Source organism: Vidua chalybeata, chromosome 17, assembly GCF_026979565.1.
Source record: "Vidua chalybeata isolate OUT-0048 chromosome 17, bVidCha1 merged haplotype, whole genome shotgun sequence".
Taxonomy (NCBI): Eukaryota; Metazoa; Chordata; class Aves; order Passeriformes; family Viduidae; genus Vidua; species Vidua chalybeata.
In genome coordinates, this window is record NC_071546.1 from 14,752,410 (window position 1) to 14,760,389 (window position 7,980).

Genomic DNA, 7,980 nt, shown 5'->3' on the forward strand with positions numbered 1-7,980 from the left:
GGGGCTCTGGGGACACCAGGATAGGTCTGGGGGCTCTGGGGACACCGGGGCAGGTCCGGGGGCTCTGGGGACACCGGGGCAGGTCCGGGGGCTCTGGGGACACCAGGATAGGTCTGGGGGCTCTGGGGACACCGGGGCAGGTCCGGGGGCTCTGGGGACACCAGGATAGGTCTGGGGGCTCTGGGGACACCGGGGCAGGTCCGGGGCTCTGGGGACACCAGGATAGGTCTGGGGGCTCTGGGGACACCAGGATAGGTCTGGGGGCTCTGGGGACACCGGGGCAGGTCCGGGGGCTCTGGGGACACCAGGATAGGTCTGGGGGCTCTGGGGACACCAGGATAGGTCTGGGGGCTCTGGGGACACCGGGGCAGGTCCGGGGGCTCTGGGGACACCAGGATAGGTCTGGGGGCTCTGGGGACACCGGGGCAGGTCCGGGGGCTCTGGGGACACCGGGGCAGGTCCGGGGGCTCTGGGGACACCAGGATAGGTCTGGGGGCTCTGGGGACACCGGGGCAGGTCCGGGGGCTCTGGGGACACCAGGATAGGTCTGGGGGCTCTGGGGACACCGGGGCAGGTCCGGGGGCTCTGGGGCCGCGGGCTCGGCCGGCACCGCCCTGAGCAGCGGCAGCGGCAGCAGAGCGCCCCCTGCGGGCCGGGCACAGCGCCCCCTGCGGGCTGCAGCTCCGCCGGTCCCCAAACCCTGCCCCAGGTACTCAAACCCTGCCCCCAGGTACTCAAAACCCTGCCCCAGGTGCTCAAACCCTGCCCCAGGTACTCAAACCCTGCCCCAGGTGCTCAAAACCCTGCCCCAGGTGCTCAAACCCTGCCCCCAGGTACTCAAAACCCTGCCCCAGGTGCCCAAACCATCTCTCCAGCTTTCAGGGGTTGCCCAGGATTAGTAACCTACCAAACAGGGTGGATTAGTAACCTCCCAAGTTTCAAATTTCATTCTGATGAATATATGCAGTAGCAGCAGAGCTTGAAACCTGACCTGAGCAACTGTTCTTGCAGAGGCAATAAAACATGCCAAGAACATGTTTCAGCTGCACCTGTGCCTCCAGCTCCCACTGGACAAGCACTCTCTCTCTCCCTACAGAATGTTTGCTGGTAGGTCTGCTCATTACATTAATGAAAGTAATTGTATTAGCAGCAATTCTGGTCCCTCACCAGTAAGCAGTTTTAAGAGATCAGGCTGCTTACATTAATTGAATAAGAAAAATCTCTACTCAATTTAATTGAAGACTGCTTTGAATGTTGAAGAGGTGATTTTCCATCATTGCTGTTTCCTAAGCATACGTGCCTAAGGCCACAGTCAGCTCAGGCACCTCAAGTCCCATCCCAGAACCACTGAAACCAATCCATCACACAGAAGCTGAGCAGACTGCACCTCTCTGCAGCACAGCAGCAGCCACAAGCCTCAGCCAGGCACTTCTGCCCCAGGGTATGTGGAGCTCTGCAGCCACAAACCTCCTGGCTTGAGGCAGCAGGCAGCTCCAGCACCGCTCTCAGCAGCACACTGGTGCTGTGCTCTGCAACTCCCCAAACCGCTGGGAGATCCAGAGTGAGCTGTTAAACACAGGTCAAGAACTTCAGCTACCAGCCAAACTCGCCCATTACTCAAGATTTTATTAAAACCAGGCTTCCAACAGTACAGAAACACACTGTGCTGCAGCACCCCAGACAGCCCTTGCCCACTTCACAGGCTGCCAGGGATACCCCACTGAAGCTTTCTGGATGGCAGGGGAGAACCAAACCCTGACTGCTGACCTTTCACACAAGGCCATCCTCCTGTACCTGACAGCTGCTCCCAGGAGGGGCTTCCTTGCCTTTCATGACTGTGGCAGGACAACATGAGCTGCCAGGCAGGGAATGCAGCCCCTGCAGAAAAAAGCCCTGCAGAAAAGCTGCATTAAACATGCAGCAAGTTCCAGAAGCCATTCCAGTTACATGCCTTGTACCCAGGGGACAGAAAACGTTAACACCCTCCATCTAAGTCGGCAGGACACAAATCCATCACTCCTGACAGCTTTGAGAGGTCAGAGCTATGGCAGGGTATGGGAATGTTGTCACTTGAATGAGGATCCCAGGCAGCAGCATGGGAGCAGCAGAGCCATCCATCTTCTTAAGCAGAACACTGGAACCCCAGTAGGGCCCAGGACAACTTTTTATAAATCTCAACCTGTCAAGAGAACAGACAACATTTTGTCTTTCCACTGTACCACAAACAGCAAATATACAGCTTTCAAATCCACCCGACCCCCCATAAAAACCACTAGACAACAGCTGCTCTGTAAATAGAAGTAGTTTCCTCCTTGCCAGACACTCCAAACAGGATGAACTCAAACTGCACTGTGGGAGCTTTTAGAGCAGGACTTGACATCAGCCAGGGGGAACTAACAGAGCAGAGTGCCAGAGACACATTCAGTCAGCTAAACCAGCTCCACCATTTGAACTGAGCACTTGTGTCCTTTTGCTCAGAGAGGGCACAGTCCTGCTCTTGGGAGACTTCAGCCTCCCTGGAGACAGAGCACCTGCACCTCAACAGCAACATGAGGCTGGAACTGGACAAGCCAGTGGCAACAGCTGTTGATCTGATAAAGCTCTGTTAAGCACATTTTCTAAAGAATTAGTGAAATGCTAACCAGACAGGTTTTCAGATGTCACATAGTTTATCTTCAAGTAACAAAAAGAACACCAAAAGTAGTCCCTCTCTTGCAAACAGACACATTGCTGAAAGCATGACTTTCATCCACTTCTCGAGACACTGAGAACCTCCCACTGGGGGGAGGGTTAACCCAAAAACTGTAAAGAACAAAAGCTCCTGGACTCTGCAAGAAGTACCTTGTTTCAACACTGTTTAAATAGGGCAAGACAAAAACATTACATTTATGCCCTTGAAGTTTAATTGAAACCTTTCAGACCTCTCTGCCACCAATTTAAGATCTTTGGAAAGAACTTCAACTAATAGGAACTTCCTTGCAGGAAACTGGAGTTTTTTAACAGGAATGCTCAGGTTTTAGCACTTACAAGAGGCCCCTTCTGCAATACTAATCCCCACGCTGCCAAACCTCCAGGGACTTTAACTTGTCAAGGCACTGCAGAAGCAACTTCCTTGGAAAAAGGCTTTCTCTTTTTCTTTATTAAAGCCAGTGAACACAGGTGAATTAAAGACTTACCATTCTACCCTGACAACAGGGCACACACGGTGGAGCAAACCAGGCAATGTCCTCATCCACACCTCTTCATTGTCAGCTGCAGCTTCGTCTCCCAAGGCTCAACCCCCCACTTCTGCCTTCACAGTGCCCTGGGGGTAAAGGCAAAGGGAACTGTCAGCACCAGACCCTGTCGGGGTGTGGGACACAGCAGCATTTCCCTGCTGGTGCATCAGACACGATCTGGCTTGAACAGCAAGAAATCAACACTGTCGCTCTGATGGGGAAAAAATTCAGTCATCACTTACACCAGCAAGTCCCTAGGAGCTGTGGGTGCACACCCACAGCAGCTGTGCCACACTCCCACGTGCCCTGGCAGAGCCACAGGCACTATGAGCTAACAGCAGAGGCAGAGCCATGCCCACATTGCCAACCCCTTTGCACTCCCTTAACCTGGCCAGCAAGGGTCAGGAACAAAGAGCCTTGCCAGCAGCACCTCCCACAGGGACACACTTCAGCCAGTGGTTCCTGTTCCTTACTGGGGCAGCTGCTGGGGCTGCCCAGCACCCACGGATGTCCATACAGTGCCTTTAAAAAGAGCCCTCTGAACACAACGCAGCAGGGAAGCCAACAGGACGGAGCTGCAAGCCACCGTGCTGTTCCTGCTCAGCACACACATGGGCAGCTTGCAGCCTCCCGGCCTGCTGGCTGCTCTTCACTTTGGACATGATGGAACAGGAGGCCCAAAGGACCTCAAAGCAATGCTTCCACAGGAAGAAAAATCCCTGTACTCTCACTTCTACCATACCTAAGTTAACACTCCTCAGTATTGTCTCTAGGGATAAACTGGAAGCAACTGCCTTGCAGAAAGTATTTCTTCCCCTTCCCCTTTATAAATTTACTTCAAAGACTTACCATTATTTGCTAGAGATTCAGGCACGGTGGAGCAAGCCAGAGAACTGCCCACATCACATATTTCTTCACTGTCAACTGCATCCTTAATTTCAGGTCTCCCCAAGGCTCAACTCCCCACTTCTGCCTTCACAGTGCCCTGGGGTAAAGCCAAAAGGAACCATCAGCATCAGGGCCCTGATACTAGTATTTTGGGCATTTCTTAAAACCGGGGTGTGAGACACAGCAGCATTTCCCTGCTGGTGCATCAGACACGATCTGGCTTGAAAAGCAAGAGATCAACACTGTCGCTCTGATGGGGAAAAAATTCAGTCATCACTTACACCAGCAAGTCCCTAGGAGCTGTGGGTGCACACCCACCACCCACCTTCCCTGGCAGAACTATGGGCAATGAGGGAGTTAATGTAAATTCTTCCCCCAAAAATGTGGCTGGTCGGCACGTTCTGCAAGTACACAGGACAGGGACATATTCCCCAAAAAATGGAGAACAATGTATGGGTGCTCTAAAGCAGAGTTCAAGACAGCCAACACGTTTAATGGGAAAAGAGGCGTCAGGAAGAGATTAACAGATTATTACTGCCTTTTGCAGCCCCAGGTCTGGTGCCCACGTGGCCACGAGCACCGGACCGTGCGGCCAGGCCCGCACACAGCCCAGGGCCCCCGCAGCCCCGGCCCGCGGGGCTCCTGCACGAGGGACACCGCCCTGGCAATGCGCGACCAGATAGTTCAGTACCTCCTTCGAGAGAGCAAATATAAACACGTGCGGTTTCTATTCGGTACTCAACAGTTATTTTGCATACTTACCGCCTGGCCCCGGCAGAGGCTCGGGCCTGCCGGCGCACGCCGGGGAAGTGCCCCCATCGCCGGCCTGGCTCCAGGCACGGGGCTCCGGCAGGCGCCTTGGGCTCCGCCGCCCTGCGGGGAAACAAAGCACGGTGAGTACCGGGAGCAGCGGACGGTCAGCACCGGCCCGCGGCCGCTCCGCTGGTGCTCAGACACGACCTGGCTTGGACAGCGAAAGTCAACACTGTCGCTCTGACGGGGAAAGAGTCATCACCTGTACCAGCGAACGCCCGGGGAGCTCCGTGCGAGCCGCCCTAGCGGCCCGGCCCCGGGCCGAGCGGCAGCGAGGCGCTCACACGGCGCGGCGGATGCCGCAGCGGACGGGCGGGCACAGAGACGCCCCTGGCCGCCCGCAGAGGCCCGGCCCACCCCCAGGAAGGGGCAGAGGGGAAGCCCGGACGTTCCCAGCCCCACCAGCAGCGCACCCACCTCGGCCGATCCGGAGCAAGAGGCCGCGGAGCTCGGCGCCAGGGCTTTTATGGGCTCCGCGGGCCCCGCCCCGGGCCCGCCCCGCCATCGCCGCCGTGTCGGGCGGAGCCGCGGGGCCCTGCGGAGCCGCTCCTGCTCCGTCAGGAGCGGGGGCCGGGCCCACGGGAGGGGCCGGGCCCACGGGAGGGGCCGGGCCCACGGGAGGGGCCGGGCCCACGGGAGGGGCCGGGCCCACGGGAGGGGCCGGGCCCACGGGAGGGGCCGGGCCCACGGGAGGGGCCGGGCCGGGCTCACGGGAGGGGCCGGGCCGGGCTCACGGGAGGGGCCGGGCCGGGCCGTCTGTCCGCCCGCCCGCCGGCCGCTGTCGCCAGCCCGGAGCCGCCATTTCGCGGAGCCGCGCGGCGCGGGCGCTGTGCCGCATGGCCGGGGCCCGCTGCGCTGTGGGCGGCTCAAGGCGGCCGGGGGCAGGCGAGCAGCGGAACCCGGGCTGTCGGTACCTTTGGTATCCTTTACCGGGATCGGCAAGTGTGGCTTTGGACACTTAATTTTCTTTTACAAAATAAAATACAAAACAACAGTTAAGAGATATTCAGTGCCTTGTGCAAAGGCCCGAGCCCCTGCAGCGCCGACATCCATCACGGCCGTGCTCCCCCGGCAGCCCAGAGCCGCAGCCGCCCGAGCAGCCCGCTCAGCCCTGGTTCTGCTGTCTGGGGTACACATCACAGGTACTTGGCTTTTAGGTGCTTTAGGCAGGTAAATTATGTTCCGTTAAATAGTTTGCCACTGAGTAACGTGAGGAACGGAATAGAAAGCAAAGGAGAAAGCAAAGGATGTGTGTTGCATGAAAACAACCCGGTTTGTAAGCCAAGCCCTGCCGTGAGTGGTGATTTTTGTAGTTAAAATGCTCCTTGGAACGGGGTGTGGAGGCAGTCCCGCGGCTCTGGTGCAGCCCGGGCGGGCGGTCCCTGCCCCGCTCGCCTGCAGCGAGTCCATCGCCGCCACCGCGGCCGGGCTCTGCAGCAGCCGCAGGAGCCCGAGCTGGCCTCCCGGGGACGGCAGGAGCTTCTGTCTCTGGAACACCGGCTGAAGAGATGGGGTTGGAATGGAGTCACGCAGGGGCACGGCAGGGAGAGGAACGAAGCCTTTACAGCAGCTGGGACTAAAGATAGGAGAGGAAGAGCTGTGTCCTGCAGGAAGAAGCTCTGGTCCAGACTGGCTCAGAATCCTGTCATGGCTCCGTGCTTTGGGTTTTTTTCTTTTGTGTGTATTTGTAAAATACACACTGCTTAATTCAGCTTCTGTTAAAATGCTTTTTCCAAATTAAGTGTGTTTGTAGGCAAATAATTTTTGAAAGCAGCTTATCAAACAGGACTCGTGGAATAAATCTCAGTGCTGTTAATCCAAGTACCAGAACACCAAAAGATGAAAAGACAATCAAAGGAAGGACATTTTAAGAGGATTTCAGGGAAAACTAATCTTGTTACACTGCAAACCCGTCACATGCACAACACAAAAGGAACTGTACACGTGATTTGTGTTGCCTAGCTTGGCAAGGAAGGGAAAGTGAGGACATCTCAGATAGTCAACAGCTGCAGCAGAACTTAGTATTAAATTTATTCAATTTTATGTCTGGGTTTTATTCCCCTTGGCAAAACCAGGTGGAAAATATCTCTAGCTAAATGGGTTCTTCAGCTCAGTCGGGCTCATTGAACTCAGGAAGTTCCTCAAGAGGCAGCAGAAGTCTCCAGTCCCTGTTCTCCTCATTCCAGTGGAGTTCAGCAGGAGCTCTGGTGCCCCACAGCCCATCCTGGGGCACCAGGGGACACTCTGCCCTGCCCAGCCTCACAGGCGTGCTCAGGGTTATGGTAAATGCTAAAAGACACGTTTGTTTCTTTTTTAAGTACCACAGCCCCCAAGAATGTATTTGTATTCTCTCCCATCCCTCACAGGGATTCTGTCAGCATCTCCCACGTGCCAGCTCACGAGTGCCAGCACAGAACCATTCTTTTCTCTGGGCAAGGAGGATGGGAAAAAATGAAATGTTCTTGAATTGCTAAACAAGGCCTTGTTAGATTAATGTTTCATGTGCCATCCTCTTAACTGCTACATTCTTATGTCAGGGTTCTTTTAAAATCAAAACTGACTAGGAAGAAATCCAAACTTTGGTTGGCATACAACCTCTGCTTTCCCAACAAAATAACCTAAACCAGAAAATCAGCACCAGATGCCTACAATATTCTTGACATTTCTAATTCAGATTGTGATTTTCCAGAAAATAGACTTTATTAAAAAAAAAGGTATCAAGAAAACCATGAAGAGATCTCCTGAACTGTTGGGTGAGCAGCTTCACTGTGATAGTCAAAATAAAACAATCAGCACATTGATGGGGGCTGGGAAAAAAAGCTTCATGAGCTTCTGCCAAATCACATACACTGTTCTTTTAGAATAGGAAAAATCCCAAACACAAAATTCACAGAATGGACTACTGCTATGGCTCCAGGCTGCTTCCCATTCCCATTTGGCTCTCCTACAGAGCCTTTTACAAGAGTTAAAAGGTGCATTTTAGCTATCTTGCAGGTCAACATTCCCAAAAAATTTGGCACAAATTCTTTCAGATCTTAATCCTGAAACCAAGGCTGATGGA

General features: G+C 54.9%; 1 long non-coding RNA gene and 3 other non-coding genes across 4 annotated transcripts; all 4 read right to left on the minus strand.

The window, feature by feature from the left end:
• Positions 1 to 1,606: 1,606 nt before the first annotated feature.
• Positions 1,607 to 5,432, minus strand: LOC128796908 (uncharacterized). Its single transcript, XR_008433925.1, has 5 exons — positions 5,337 to 5,432; positions 4,869 to 4,979; positions 4,068 to 4,203; positions 3,177 to 3,304; positions 1,607 to 2,179 (listed from the first exon to the last, which is right to left on the minus strand). It is a non-coding gene; the product is annotated as an uncharacterized LOC128796908 (long non-coding RNA).
• LOC128796928 (small nucleolar SNORD12/SNORD106) lies at positions 3,376 to 3,466 on the minus strand. Its single transcript, XR_008433939.1, has one exon. It is a non-coding gene; the product is annotated as a small nucleolar SNORD12/SNORD106 (small nucleolar RNA).
• LOC128796927 (small nucleolar SNORD12/SNORD106) lies at positions 4,303 to 4,393 on the minus strand. The gene has a single exon (XR_008433938.1). It is a non-coding gene; the product is annotated as a small nucleolar SNORD12/SNORD106 (small nucleolar RNA).
• On the minus strand, positions 5,048 to 5,131 carry LOC128796929 (small nucleolar SNORD12/SNORD106). Its single transcript, XR_008433940.1, has one exon. It is a non-coding gene; the product is annotated as a small nucleolar SNORD12/SNORD106 (small nucleolar RNA).
• Positions 5,433 to 7,980: the final 2,548 nt, after the last annotated feature.